The 16,227-nt window shown below is 38.0% G+C and overlaps 1 protein-coding gene across 1 annotated transcript in view; it reads left to right on the top strand.

Annotated features, from left to right (window-relative positions):
• POU6F2 (POU class 6 homeobox 2) overlaps nucleotides 1-16,227 on the top strand; it is a 294,805-nt gene that overhangs the window by 220,638 nt on the left and 57,940 nt on the right. The window lies entirely within an intron of this gene.

Here is a 16,227-nt window from a genome sequence, read left to right as displayed (position 1 = left end):
GCTTGCCTTTCTCTTCTGATCTTTTAAGGCAGGTACTTTTTGAAGTACTCAACAAACTATTTCTTAGCCAATGGTACTTTCTCTCTGTATTCTCTTTACTCTCTACTTGATTATCATGAGTAAGAAAGATTGAATTCATGTTGCCCCTAAAATGAACAGAAATAAGCTAAAGCAAAATCTGTGTGCATCAAGGCAGATCTGCTGTCTCTTACCTTCTGGGAAAGGAGAAAGGAGTAAAAAGTCAAGACTGCCTTCACACTTGGATTTAATTTTTTTTTCAGGAAACTAACAGTCTACATATAAGACTGGACAAATATATTCTAGGAAAGCTACAGTATGTGAGGATGAGGTTAGAGGCTATTATGATAGAGAAAAGCAGAATGACAGAGAATGATTAATAAAACAGAACTCAAATAATGCCTTTGCTTAAATTAGTTATAGAAAATAGATTAATAACCTGAAACACTTTTTTCTTTTTGTAATAATTAGCAGTGCCCTGCTTTGTTCACTATTTGCAGTGTCCTAATGTTTGATTCGTACTTCCATCTATACCTAACTTTTATGAAGACCTCATAAATGGACAACATAATAATTCAAATATATTCAATATATATATATCAATATTTATTGCATAGCAATTGCAAACGCATGATTTTCCTTTTTCAATTGACATTAGTCATATTTTTGTCAATCAAACACTAAGTCTGATTCTCACATCATGTTAGTGTAAATCAGATCCCACTCATCAGTATGAAAGCAGTGTAAGCAAGATTGACCTTAGTGACTGTGAGTTTTTGAAATTTTGTCTTCATAGCACAACTAAAACTTATGAATGTTACTTGCTTTCCTCGAGTTTGTCTTAGATGCTCTGCACGTGAGAAACACCAGCTGAGCTCTTGGCACAACACCACATTCAGAGCCTTCCCTGCCAGGCGACATTAAGAAGCCTTTCAAAAAGTAAGGCAGGATCTGATCCTGGAAACACGAAAGCATTACTTTGGTTCCAGGACTGGTAACTCAGTGTCTAGTACTGGTAGCCCTTAGTACGAGAGGCAGTCCCTCAAGCATTTCTTATTTGACCAGAGTAGGAAAATGTACACTGTATTAAATTTGGCACACAAGACAAGGTACACTTCAACTTTAAAAATAGCATTTGTGTCTCCACATCAAGTGCTTTGGGACTCGGATTATACACTTGGCAGTTTTGTGTTTGTTTTTCTCACCTAGGTAGCAATGACAAATCACTGGGTTAAGAACATACCTAAGTAGGAATGAAAGGTGTTCTACCTCCTGATCTCTCTCCCTGGTTTATCGCGAAGGAACATCGTTAATTCTCTATGCAGCAGGCTAAAATGTGTGCAAACTGATCAGTAAGTGTCCAAGCAGTGGGCTGAGATTTAATTACACTTATTAAGAAAGGGACAAGAGCATCTAAGATGTGTGGAGAGTTGTCTGCAGCTGCTGGGGTACATGAAGTATCGATGTCATGGTCAGCTTGGGGCCGCCTTCCTCAAATTGGAAAAGCTTGTGGGTGGGCTGCTGTAATGAGAAGTGTGCATGGGGGGTCCCAAATACACATAATGGCACAAAGGGGCTGTGGCTGTTCTGTCTGCAACTGGTTAATGGTGGAAGTTGTTGAGGGCTTGCTCTGGAGAGCCAGGACACTACTGTTCTCTGTTCTACATCTCTACAAGAAACCTCAGCATAACCTTTAGTGTGTGATCTTGTAGATGCAAATTATGTTCATAGCAATTATTTTAAGGTTTTTCTCTTCCTCCTACTGCCAATCAGAAGTAATGACACAGCAGCAGAATAAGCAGGTGTTGCATAGATGTGCCCGAGAATGTGTGTCACAAATATATAGCTTGCACCTCACCTTGCCGTAATTTCACAAGCAGATTGCTCTTTTAGAGTTAAAACCTACCCCTCACCTTTTTGTTAAGATGGTCCCCTTCTCAGTCCGTTTTCTCTGCTCCAGTTTCCTCCCCCTCCATTCAAACTGGTTGGAGGTCCAGTCCTCCACCCTCTGGCCCCTCATGCTGTACAACTATTCTCTTTGTTCTTCAGGGAGTTCCTGACACAGGGTCTAGGACCATGAAGCGACTGGACCTGGGCAGCAAGAGGAAAGAAAGTCTGTCCAGGAGACAGCAGGCTATCATTTGGCTGAAATGGGGGATTGCAGGACCCTTGGGTGCAGTGAAAAGAAGCAAAGTGTAACACGTGGGGTGGCATTGCCCACCTCAGTTCATCAGCAGCCAGGCTTGCTCTCAGTCCCACGCTCTGCTTGTAGCATTTAGAGATTCCTGAAGCTCTAATGAGCTGACAGCACTTACTCCACTTCCAGCTGGCTGGGAAGCATTATCATTTGCTGCCTTTTCCATTCTGTCCCTAAAGTAGTATTTTTAGTATACAGGTAGTTCCTTTTTACCAACGTAGACAACACTGAAAGCAAAAATACACTAAATAAATCTATTAAGCAAAGCACAAATTATTGTCCCAACTTGGCTGAGTATGCTTTGACGTAATACTAATATAAAAACTAAGGTCAAGACAGTTTTAAAAACTTTTTCAAAGATGTTTCCTTACCCAGGCTTCTCTTATGCCTTAGTCAGTGTGTGTTTTAGCACAGTAATTTTGCCTACCCTCCGTGACACAGTGCTCAACTGGAGTGTCAGAACCAAACCACGGTGATCAGCTGCTGGACTGGCTGTTCACTGTTGCCATCCTAGAGCAGTTCACAGCTCCCTCTGCTCCTGCAAAACGAAGATGAAACTGATAAAAAAGACGTGGAGTAGGAGGGGTTGTTAGGAAAGGATCTGGAAGGACAGGCTGAGATCACAGGCCACTGGACTGCCCGAAGTATGAGCAAAATCTGTAACATTTCCAGTTCCCCCAGACATTGTCAGACACACAAGACAACTGGAATTACAATTATCTCCACTTTAAAGCTAGAGAAATGAGTTAGTAAGAGATGAACTAGCTCATCCAAGGTCACTCAATGAGCCTGACAGGCACTGAACTAAGACCTAGATTTTCTGAGTTCCTAAGGAAGGATCAGTCTCTGGGAAATAGTGTCCTTAGCTATGTTTCTTAATAGACAAATCTCATATTAAAACGTTACAAAAGTAAAAATGCAATTTCTTTACCTTTCAGTTTGATTAATGGATTTTTCACAACACTACAATGAAGGATATTCCTCTTCTACTATAGAGTATTTGAATCGTCTTCCTTTTTTTTTTTTTTTTTTTTTTTTTTTTTTTTTTTTTTTTTTTTTTTTTTTTTTTTTTTTTTTTTTTTTTTTTTTTTTTTTTTTTTTTTTTTTTTTTTTGGGTAAAAAAGTAATGATGGGGGAAGAAAACCCAAGTTTTCTCTGATTAATTCCAGGTGGATATTGTTTCTCTTCTTTTTTTGACCAATAACTTATAGATATCAAATAGATGTCTTTTAAAAGTGCTAGGATTTGGCACGATGATGAGCCAACTAGCAAGAGACCACCCTTTACAGATAATATAATAGAAGAACAAATTGAGTTTCCAGATCTTAATCCTCTAGGAAAAGCTGAAACCAGAGGGGAAGACTTCCACAGTGTTACTCAGTTGGTTCACCCTATTTGATTGCTGGTCAGTACATGAACCCTATTTTAGAAGTGATGTGATTTCTATCTAAAATAAGCTGTTTACAATGTTCTATGGGCTACTACAGTTCGAATGCTAGTTTCTAAAGTTCTTGAGAGGAGTCTACATTAAAGCAGCATTCAAAAGATTGTAGGATTGTTTTGTATTCTCTCTGAAATGGAATGGGATTTGATCTGCATCAGGCTGATTTATATGAAATAATTTTTCTTGGTTTGCTTTTGAGCATTTCATGAACTCACAGAGAGACTGTTGACCCTTCTTAAAAAGTTTGTGATGAGAAGAAATAACCATCCTATGGTTACTAATAATGACCATAATGGGTATAAATTCTTTCTAGGAGATGGAATACTTCTTTTTTTTATATAGGCATAAGTAAAACTTCAAAGTGAGGTGGGGGTAGGTTGTGTGTGCATGTCAGGACTTTTTGTGAGTTCCTTTCCAGTGTAATATTACAGAGTACAACAGCTCTAGAAAACAGGTTGTTGTGTTTTAAACCCAGACAACAGCTAAGCCCCACACAGCCACTCACTCACACTGCACAGCGGAAGGGGGAAATAAACAAAGAGAAGGGATGAAAAAGCTTGTGGGTTGAAATAAAGACACTTTCATAGGTAAAGCAAAAGCAAAGCAAAATGAAGAATTAATTCACTGTTTCCCATGAACAGGTAGGTGCTCAGCCATCCTCAGGAAAGCAGGGCTCCATCACACATAACAGTGACTTGGGAAGACAAAAGCCATCGCTCTGAACATCCCCCCTTCCTCCTTCTTCCCACACCATATGACGCCATATGGTCTGGGTCATATAGGATATCCCTTTGGTCAGTTGGGATCAGCTGTCCCAGCTATTTTCCCTCCCAGTTTTCTGTGTAGCCCCAGCCCAGCACTCTCTGGTGAGGCAGTGCGAGAAGCAGGAAAGGCCCTGAGGCTGTGCAAAGCACTGCTCAGCAATAACTGCAACATCCCTGTGCTAGCAACACTTTTCTCTGCACAGATCCAAAGCACAGCCTCATACTATCTACAGAAAATTAACTCTACCTCAGACAAAATCAGCAGACAGATTCACAACCGACCAGGTATGCTCAACAAAGAAGGCAGTATACATTCTCAGAGACTGGTCACAGGTTCCCCAGAGGTAAGAGCTGAAAGGTCCTAAATCTATCATTCTGCTTTAGATGCAGAGATGGTTATGATGTCATTTAACTTTATGATCATTTGATTTAAGCATGCTGTTTGGTAGCGAGACTGTACCTCCCTTTATGGTAAGCACTCAGAGATAGGTGCTTGGTGCAGGTTTCTTAGCTCACTCTGCCCAAATCTAAATTGCTGAGTAATGCATAGACATACCCAAAGACAGGCAGTGGGCTTTGGTGTACAGTGTGGCCAAAAACTAGGAAAACTGCCAAACTCCGTTTGCAGTGGGGCCTCGTACAAGCTGTCTTTGGTACGTGCCACCCAACCAAGCCACCCAAATGTATGCTCAGCTGCCCCCACAGTCAGTGGAGAGAAGAGTCCTCACTGGAAGGCAGCTCAGAAAAGGGGCTTCTCTTGTAAGCTCTGAATTACCCCCAAGAGCATCTATTTCCCTTTACCAGCTACGGAGACAATGAGGACTTTGTAATTTCAGAGTCTGAAAGCAGGTTTTGGTGGTTTTCCCCAAATAGACAGGAAGAAGACAAAAGTGTGGTTGCAGTGTGGGCTAACTGTACTACCACACAGGCTATTTTTAAAGCTTTTTGTCAGAGTATGAGCTTGAGACGAGAGCATTAATGTGAGCCTTATTCTTCTGTACTAATATAAGTTATATCAGAATAGTTGTGACACTGCTTTGTACAACTAAAAAGTACACTAGTCAAAAATACTGCATGTTTTGAAGATCATCCATGTAGATTAAAGGCTCATCTCTCATGCAGTGACTTATATATGCCTATCATCTCTTCTCCTAGATCTTCTACACAGCAGGACTGCTCTATAAGCTTCATGAGATGCAGAAAAGATGACAGAAATACATAAGTGTTTTGATTTACCTATAGTCTTCTCTCTTCTGTTCCTAATCTAGAATTTAGTGGGTTTATGATGTGTTGTATGTCATGTGTCTGATTTAAAATAATTATTTCCATCGTCATTCTTGTGATTCCGCTTTTTATGTTTCAGAACTCTTGTGTTGATACGTTAGTATTAGTTATTTCTTTTATTACCTCAACAGTGCTTTGCTTCTGTAAATAAAATTCAAGACCTTTAATTTTCTTTATTCTTGGTGAGATTAATCTCTATATACCTTTTTTTACCTTTGTTCTGCTTGGGTAATGAGAACATCTCAAAATGTATATGTTACATATTTCTTGTTTTTTCTTTGATATAGCCCATCACCTATATTAGATGGTATTCCATAGTAGGCTATTATTTTTTCATTAAAGTTTATGGAGCAATCCTCCATTTCGTGCATTTTCTCTTGCATATTTCTTTCTTATATTCTTTTTTTCTCAGTTTTCTTTTTATGTCTGTTGTCTTCTGTAATTTGATTTCAAGGACTTTTTTGATACAGGTTTGGCCAATGTGTTCCATGTACAACATTGTCGTCGTGTTCCTTTCTTTTTATTGCTGCATTTTTGTTCTGTAGTCCTGTAATTTGATTATTTACCCATCTAATTTTACCTTTAAGGTCCTGAATTTATAGTGTTCGTGCTTGACCTTTACATTCCTTACATTGGAGTAAGTGAAGACCAGGCCTCCAGTTTTACTAGGTTTATCCAAACTTTTACCTCCTTTTTGAGGTAAAGGGTAGCCCAAGAATAATTTATTTACGCACATTTTTTCCCTCTGCCTTTATTACTACACATCCAAGGCAGGGCATTTATAAAGAACAGACAGTAAGCACGAGACGTTAATCTTGAGTTGCCCTTACAATATCATCTGTTGAGTTCCCCCGAGTAAGGCACCACCACCAAGTCACTTTTGGTTGTGACTAAGTAATATATTTTGAAGATTCAAAGGCATTCTGTACTCAAATTACTCTTTGGGATAGCATTTAGTAGCATATGATTTCTATTGACTCTCCAGCTTCTTTCCCTGGGCAAAGAACAAGTAGCTGCAAGGAAGCAACTGAAGAACACCCTGAAGAGGGGTTAGGATTTCAGACTGTAGTATCTGCCCAGCAGTCACACAAAAATCCTTACCAAAGCCAAACCCCAAAGAAGAAACAAATTGGGCCAGTTAGAGCCATCCTTCCTGGGACAATGGCCATGCCCAAGACACTTGTTTTCTAAATATTATGCATGTTGTCAGATTGCAACTTCAGAGCCAAGACAAGGCTTCCCTTTATGCCAGGTGCTGTGATACTATGAGCCAACAAAGTTGAACCAATTAATTTATAAAGAGCAGCAAATCCAGACATGTACTGTGCTCTCCTGGATTTACTGTTTCCTTGGCTGAAGTCAGTATTCAGTTATTTATGAAGTCAGTTGACAGTGATTTTTACTATTTACATGCTTCTTAGCAAAAGACACTCTGTGAGCAGCTTTGCTAGTGATTTAGATGGTCTTTCATTTCTGTACTTCAGATGATTTTTTTTGGCCTCCATTAATATTACCTGGATATATGTTATGGCAGTGGGTAAAATGCCCAACACAGATAAATGCTAGATAAATACATGAATCACTAGATACTGTGTCGTAAACAAAAAGATATAATCTGTATGCAGGCTTGCCCAGAAATAAGAAAATTTGGTTTAGCTCTGACCTTGCCTTAGTTAGGTGCATGTGCATATGCAATCCAGTTTTAATGGACTTTCAGGTGTATTATCGAATGAGGAAAAACAAACAAACAAACAAACAAAACAAGGTGAAAGAAAGGGAGTTTTGATATTTATTTTATTTTTCAGTCAGGAAATTAAAGAAATAAAAATATGTGGAAGAATTGCACCCCACGTGAGGTTTTTAGGTATCTACCCAGTGACCCTAATCACAAGACTGACTTCCTCCTCAAACATAATTATTACTATTTCCATCCCATATACTTCGGAAAGTTTTTCTTGTTTCCACATGAAATACTAATTTTCTAACCCTGAACTTTCCTTTTAAGCAAAATCAATGAAAAGCTATTGTTGCTTTTACAGATGGCAGAAAGAATTATTACCATCATTGGCAGCAATAAAAGATATATTTTCACCCTTGGTAGATTGAATTACTGAGAAATAACCTTATAATTACTGTATAAAACACCCTGTTTTAACACTGGTTTTAATATCCATCAAGTTTCTGATTTATTTTTCACAAGCACTAAATTCTGCCTTGGTCTAAACTGGTGCAATTACACCGACCTCTGTGAGACTCTACCTGTTGCACTGATGGCACATTATTTCTGGATGAATATTAGGAACAAGGAGAGAGATCTCATCTCACGGATGTTGATTTAAATAAGCATTGTGATTTTCTTGAACTCAAAGGAAATATTCTGGAGTTCTAGCAGTATATCCCGTAAATCTGCATTACTTAGGGTCTTTGTCAAACCAGCGGGGACAAGAAGCCTTCTGATATTCCTCGGCGTGGGATTCACCAGTAGAAATGCCAGAAAAACCTTGAGTTAGAGTGAGATTAAGAAATGGACCCTTGTCCCTCACACCCTGAGGACCTTGGTTCAGATATCTTAGCAAGCTGCAATGCTCAGCAGGCTCACGGTCCTCAGGAGTAAAGAAGGAACACACACTGATTGCTTTCTTGCAGCTACAACCAAAACTCTGTGTCCTCAACCCACGCAAAAGTAACCATTTCTGGCTTAGTTTAGACTGTTGATCTTGCCTGTCTCCTCTAGCTGGCTGATGTTCATCAGGTCTTCTGCAAGTCAGGGTCCTTCTCTGTCTCTCTGAGGTGAATCTAGGAGGATTGTTACCTGCCTGCTCATTGCCATTGTCGCGACATGACACAACTCAACGCAGAGTAATGTGTTTGGTTAATCCATACTGGGCCATTCCTTTTCTCCTCATCCTTCTTCTCCTGGCATGGTTTCTAACATGTGTCTTTTTCAAGGGGATATATTCAGCGTCATATTTCATACCTCATATTTCAGACGCAGTATTTGCTTTAATTGCATGTACAAGTATTAAGGATGTGATAGGCAGAGTGAAAGAGTCCTGCCTTAATTGCACTAGGGCTGGGTTCATCACAGTTTCTGACACGTTGGAGGTACCTTAAAACAGCATTGTCTAGGTTGCCTGCAAAAATACTTCTGGCCCTTGACATATCCCTTTCAGTGACACAATTATCACTAGCACCCACCACTCCCAGTGACTGCAAAGAGCTCTGCATACTTCACCCTTCCAAAGGTATCTTTGGGACAAATAGTGAGGTGGATATATATGTCCCTCCCAAACAAAATGGATGAGATTAAAAAAAGGTAGGTAAGAATGATTTTTTTGAAGTCAAAGCAGTTTATAAAACACTCGTGCGAGGGTGATCCGTTTTACATTTCCTTTCGAGAAACCATTTTAGTCTGAACTAAATGTTTTGGGTGATCTAAAATGTATTTGTTTTCCAATTTTTTTTCACTCCAGGTCTGCCTGAACCATGTTTTCTTATTGTTTGGGGTTTTTTTGTTTGTTTTTTCTGGAGGGGGTGAGCAGGGTGTTTCAGGAAAATTTTTCAGTCTGCAAACAGAAAAATCCATTAGTTTCACAGCTGTAGGTGTAACTGTTTTGACTTCTGACTTCAACAGACAGCTTCTCTACTTTACAGTAATAAAAGTAAAAAAAAAAAAAATTTAAAAAATAGGAATAAAACCAGAGGCCTTTGGTGAGACTACTTGATTTAAATAAAATATCAGAGCAATTAGCTAATTTTAGTATTTCAATATCATTCCCTCCTTTTTCCTCCTTATTACAGATTTGAAGCCTATAAGAAATTGCAGGGGTTGGTTTTGGACAGTAATTTCTCTGTTATAGCCAATTGCATCTCAGCTGACCTCATTAAAATTAGATCAGATTTATATTCTCATGGAGAGAAATCAGAATCAGACCAAGAACTTGAAACTTATGTTATTTTTAGCACCGAAAAAAAAAATTCTCTTGTTTTGTGAAGCACAAAAATTGCTCCAGGGTCCATAAATATTTTGTGAATCTGGTCAACAGATAAAAGTAGAAAATACTTAGAACATGAAGAAATTCATCTGTCTGTCTATTGACAGTGCCTTATGGAAGAACAAGAGTCTAGGCACAATAAAGCAATTATGAATTTAATGAAAAAGCTACAGACATTCAGGTTGTAAGCTGAGCTGCTGTTGAAAGATAGTACATATTTTTGCTCGTATAGCAGAATTCCTTGGCTGAATGTCTATGAGTAGATTTCCATTGATAATAAATATGGAGGAAATTATTTATTGTAAATGGTAATTAGACTTTCCTCAGGCTATGCATTCAGCCAGTGGGAGATATTGAGTAATAACTCAGGCATTATTTCTGACATTCTGCCTCCATGTGAAAAAAAAGGAAAACCAACAAAAAAGGAGGATGACAGGAGCTAAACTTTGCCATGTCTTTCGTTTTAAATACAGTAATATCAGCACAGGGAGAAATTATTATTTGCATGTGATCTTCTGTAATGAGCTGTAATGGTTAGTATAAGATCACACTGCATCTTTATCTGTAAATAGAAAAATCACAGTCACAAGAACACACTAACACAAACTCTCAGATTTATCCAGGACTGCATTAGGATTGCATGCAGGGTAACTAAGCAGTCTTTACAGGATTTCGGCGTCAGATTTTAACAAATTTGGAATTGATCCTTGCAGGGGGGAAAAAAAAAAAAAAAAAAAAAAAAAGAAGGAATTATACAGTTTATTCTTGCAGTCATCACTCACATTCAGCTGAGAGTTCTTCTGTTACCTGAAGCAATATGGAGCTATGCTTTTGTTATAAGAGGATCTCAGTTTCATATACCCTCTTGCCATCAATTTATAGTGCCTAGCACAGTGACAATTGCAAAGACCTCAGAAACAATACATTCCTAGCCTATATGTTTTTAATTATATTTTCAAGTTTCATTTGCTGTTGGCAACTTGACGTTATTTTGATTTTGCTGAGGTGAAATATATGAGCTTCAAATACAGCTTTGAAATTGATTAGGAATTAATATGGCAGCATTACAGACACTGGAGATTTACTGCTTCTACAGCTCTGTGTGAACTCCCATATGGAAACCTACTGTGATCGGATTCAGAGTGACATGAGCCAAGTGGATGAGAGGGGAGATAAGGGATTAGAGAAAAGGAGTCAAATAGGTGAAAGCAGAAGAAGGGTCTCTCACAGAAAAAAAAAAAAAAATTATACACACCCCAAAAAAGAAAAACCCAGGGAGGAGTCACGGGAAATGTGGGACATGGATGGATTATGAAACAGAAGAAAACAAATCAAATCCAACAAACAAACAAACAAACAAATTTAAAAAAGCTTTCAAAGAAATCAGAAAATTTAAAATGTTCTGTATACGTCTTAGAAGAACATTAACAAAATTAAATCACCCAGTTGATGCTGAGTGCAGCCCAGCCCCACACCGCAGGTATCTGGTAGTGCTGCTTCTGGGGCAGGACTTACAGCTTATTTTGGGAGCAGGTTTCTTGTTGACACTAAATGACATGGAAGTGTCTGAGAGAAGATAGAGTTCTCCATGGAAATATTGGCCCTTCTGCCTTTACTGAAAATGTGGCTTTGACTTTAAAGTTTTCAAACTAAATGTTTCCTTCAACTTTATTCACACTTCTCAAATCTCCCTTTATATACCGACATTTCAGCAAAACTCAAATGTCCAATTAAAAATCAGTTTCTCAAATGGTTTGATACCTCATGTGTTGTCCACAAAACCTGGAAAACAGAGTGAGAACTTCTCAAACACATAGTATCCATTAGGGTGTTTATGTCGTTTTGGCTCTGGGGTGAACTGATATAACCACAGAGAATTAAATGCTTCCAGCTTCCTAGATACCTGCATGCAGAGCCAGATTTGGATTTTGGCCTGACCTGTAGCTTTGACAGCAATCTTTCCTCTGCATTCAGGAGCCATCTGCATTATTCTTCAACTTTGTATCAGATTGTATTCAGTCTGGAGCTGAGAGCAGTGAAAAGAAAAATATTCTACACAGTTCCAGTTTTAGATCTGATCGTATTCACTAATCTCTTCTTCATTCACCTCAATGAGACTTCAGTGTAAGCACTTAGCTTACATGAAAGCAAAACTATTTGGTGATGCTGTTACATTACAAATCAACAAAAGTATTCAGATGTATTTCCAGTTTCAAAAAGGAGGATCTTTGCAGAGCAGCTGACCTAGAATTTTTCGAGAAGCCTTATATATGTTCTCAGTTAGCAATGTGTATTAAGTAGGATTTATTCTTCAAAGGGCAAAAAAGAAGCTCTGCACCTAAAAGTTCGATTTTTAATAGGAGTATTTGAATAAACAGTTCCAGGCATGTATACTAAGACTGCATATTGTACTGTAAAACAAGACTTCCAGAAGTACTTTCTCAAATACTCAACATGAAGCATCATATTAACATGGTGTGACCTCACCTTGCATTTTTACCATTTGTATATGCAAATGGTCATATTTACATGTGCACGTGACATTCACAAATTCAAATTAAACGCAAATAAATGTTTTAGATTAAGGAGATTGATTTGATGTGCCTCACAGTTGACACACTTTCCACAGAGGCTAGATCACTGAGACCCGAGTGCTGGGCTTTTATCCGGGAAGACAGATGGCAATTTCCTTTTGATAAGAGTTCATTCTTTTAGCAGCTAGGGAGCCCTGAAGTAACCATTTTTCTTGTGGGGAAAGCATCTTTCAGAAGCCAGATAAATCATTCTAAAATAGACAAACACGGGAACCAAGGAACTAATCAACATGAGCTGAGTTGCAGCCCCTTTCAGAAAGTTTCGAAGATGCTCTTTCCTTTCAGTCTTGCCACACAGGGGAACTACTTAAAAAAATTAGAGAATTCGGATAATTTTTTCAGTACTCTTTCCTTTTTTTATGAATATCAGTACAATTTGTGATTATTAGAGATGCAAAGTTTCATTAAGTCAGATATTTGTTTACAGTATATTTGTGACGTGTATGAAAATAGATATTTTAAAGTCTACATAAATATAAAAGTAACTAATCGGAAAAAAACAAGATGCCTCTGTTGAACTAAAATCTGATTCAGTGTGTGTCAGCTTAAGCAGATCTGGAACATTTCAAACTGGTAAGTTATAAATGTGGACGGCCAGGAACCTATAGGACAAGAGTTTGCAGGCAGTCTGTATGTACTGACCTGCTGCTGAAGGAGTCAGTCAGCTACATTTTCTAGTTATTTATACTTAATTGTATTAGATATATTTAAATATATTCACTCTTCTTTTTGGTGAACATGTAAGGCTCAGTCTCAGACATACTGACACCTTCAATTTAGTTTCTCTTGCAGGATTAGACCTGAGAAGGATCCCTTTCTTCTACTTTCCTTTCCTCTCTTCTCTATCTTTCACTAATAGAGTAGAAATTAAATGGCTAGGGTGGTTTCCACTCGCTTTTTGCCTGTGCCCTAATATGTTCTTAATTTTTCCTGTCTCTAGTAGTTTGGTCCAAGGCACCTGGGAATGATGTCTGCTCTTCATTTGCTTTGCAACAGCGCTATTATTTTTATTTTGTACATTGTTATTGCAGTTTTTCAGACTGGTTCTAATCTGACCAGCAGCACCTTGTTTACAAAGATATTGTGAGAAATTTTGTGCAAGCTCCTCTATCCATGTCATATCAAGGCTTACATGAGCACTGCCTATTTCCAATCACCTCAGGTCGTGTCACTTTGCATTGAATCAAGTCATGTCGCATCAGTGATACCACTATCAGTGCTTATTTCTGATAGAAAATTCAGCATAGATTTAGACAGCAAATAGCTCAACCACAATAAATGTATATAATGAGCAGACTAAGTATCTGTGAGAACCAGATATTTTAAGTGTCTCTGTCAAGTTGGTGCTTTCGGATATTTGAATATCCTTGTCTCCACACAGTATTCTGCACATAAATTTCTGATGTATGTGCATAAACTAAAATATCTGTCTAAAGCAGCCTATTTGGAGCTCTGGCCATCTACAACCATTTCCAAAGATAGACCTGTGCAGTTCTGAAATAACCAGACATTCTTGAATGGTTCTGGATATATAATTACATTGTATAGTTGTAGGTTGATCATGTCACAGCAGTGTAAAAAAACCAAATGTTGACAGATTTAATTTTTTTTATATATATATATAATTTGGGATTTGCCTGCTGGGCATGTTTTCAAAGAGTTATGCATGATTAGGCTCTATGACAGCCATTTTATTAGACATTTTACCCTGATGTTCATTTATAAAAGTTAAGTGTTGTAATTATCCTATTACATAAACAAAAAAGGAGGTAGGGGAAGGTCAACATAAAAAAAAAAAAAATCCAACTGGTAAGTAACACATACAGGGTTTCCAAAATGTTTGCTCATAGCATCTCTTTGGATTAAATAAATTTCTTTTGGTTTATGTTACCTACGTATTCTCTCTTGGCTTTCTTGGGATCTGCATGTTCACTGGGTTTTTGAAAATTTGACTTATTTTTACTTAAGAACCTAAAAATTAATTACATTGACAGAGCTCAGGCTCCCACAATTGAAAAATTCAGCTGCACATTTCTGTATAAATGCTAAGTGGTGATCTTCTTACTGATTATTGCAAATATTTATTTTGTACTCCTTGCTGTGATATCTAGGTGCTTTCCTGGGATTCAGCTGAAGCAGTCTTTCCAGTGTCTTTTTTAAAATTCCTTCAGGGACTGTGAGATTTAATGTAGGTTCAGGGAGGTATCAACTAGTACAAGATATGCGTGCAAATTGAAACAATTAAGAATATAAGCATTAATATTGTGTGAAGAATTTGCCAGAAGTGTTACTCTGGACTTCCAGGGAAACTGCACCTTCTGCCTCAATCCATTCATATTTAGAAACCAAGCATATGGGTTTCTGTTAGAATGCTCTGCTTCTCTGTCCTCAGGGTATTGAAAACCCCCGAGTATTGTTGTTGCTAGATGCAGCCTACAGCTCCTGTAATGCAGTGGTGTGGTGGGTTAGCTTTGGCCCACAACAAAATTCCTACCCAGCCCCTCAGTCACTGCTTCAGTCAGATGGCAGGAAAAACAGGATGAGAAAGCTCATGGATCAAGACTGATTCCTTACCAATCAGTGTTGTGGGCAAAACAGACTCAACTTGGGGATAATTAGCTTTAATTTATTGCCAATTGAAATAGATTCAGTCAGTGAGAAACTAAGAGAAATATTAAAACAACTTTTCTCCCCACTCTCCCAGACTTTACTGCTTCACTCCTAACTCCCCTCCTCACCTGCAGTGGTGCAGGGCACATGGGGAGCTGTGGGCAGTTAACCCTCTCCTCCTCCTTTATCTTCACATTTTTCACTTATTAGGGATAGAAAAGAAAAATGTCATGTGTTTCTGCTGAGAGCCACTGCTGAATTCTTCTCAACTTTTAGAGATATTTCTGTTTTCCCTTGTAAAACATTGGTTTTAGCAAACAATCTTAGTAGCTTACCTAGTAGTGTGATGCTCCCTGCAGAAAGGATTGTCAGAGAACATAAGAAATTGAGGATCTCTTGGTCCCTAATCAAATATACTACTTTTCTACACTAATCTAATCTCTAGAAGATATCCATAAATGTGATGTTGTTTTTTTTTTTATAACATTCTCCCTGAAAAACACCAATACTATTTTGTAAAATAAAGTTATGCTTGCACTTACTTCACAGGATGTCCTTTCATTCTCCATTCAGATGGTGTGTCTTCACTGCTCCACAAGTCCTTTAGGAAACGTACAAGATCTACATGCTGGCACTATATAAAGTGACTTTACCTTTCATGTTATAGGCCCATTTTTTCATATGATGCTCTGGCACCCTGAAATGTCTTGACTTTTCATCAGTAAAACTGTTTGGTTTTTTCTGTATATTTGTAGAATGAGTGTTATTGTAATGAGTAAAACTGTCTCTTTGATTTCCAGACCAGAGGAGTCAAAGTTCAGTAGGAGATGCCCTTTACAGAGAAAAGTAAAATTAATGTGTAGGTTATCAAATCTGATCTTGTTCAATAGTACATGAATGCTTGATCAGTTTCTCACAGCAAGTTCAATAAAATAAGAAGTTAGCTTTGGGGAACAAGAGGAAGAGGGTATTATTCCAAAAGCAAAAGTATTTGTGGCTCTCAAGGAAGGTGCTTGCAGCATTGACTCTCTAACACTTTCGTTGAAATTTACATTTAAAAGTTCAGCTTTGGGAATTCAGAAGAATGTATTAAACCTGCTCAGTTATTAGAAGATTCTTTCCCATAAAGTTTGCTTCCTCATATAACCATGTCATCAGCAGAGGCATCCTTAAGAGGGCTAAGATCACTGTTACCTACAGTGATGGCTGGAGTTCTGAGTGGGAGCAGAAATTTGGGCAATGGAATTGACATCTTGAAACATTTCAGCCTTCCAAACTAAATCATTATTTAAATACAGAAACAAAATGGGTAGATCCCTTT

Source organism: Empidonax traillii, unplaced genomic scaffold, assembly GCF_003031625.1.
Source record: "Empidonax traillii isolate 1590-97213 ecotype Southwest subspecies unplaced genomic scaffold, ASM303162v1 scaffold741:size898883, whole genome shotgun sequence".
NCBI classification, from domain to species: domain Eukaryota; kingdom Metazoa; phylum Chordata; class Aves; order Passeriformes; family Tyrannidae; genus Empidonax; species Empidonax traillii.
The sequence above is the reverse complement of the archived record's forward strand: the minus strand, read 5'-3'. Positions and strand labels throughout refer to the sequence as shown.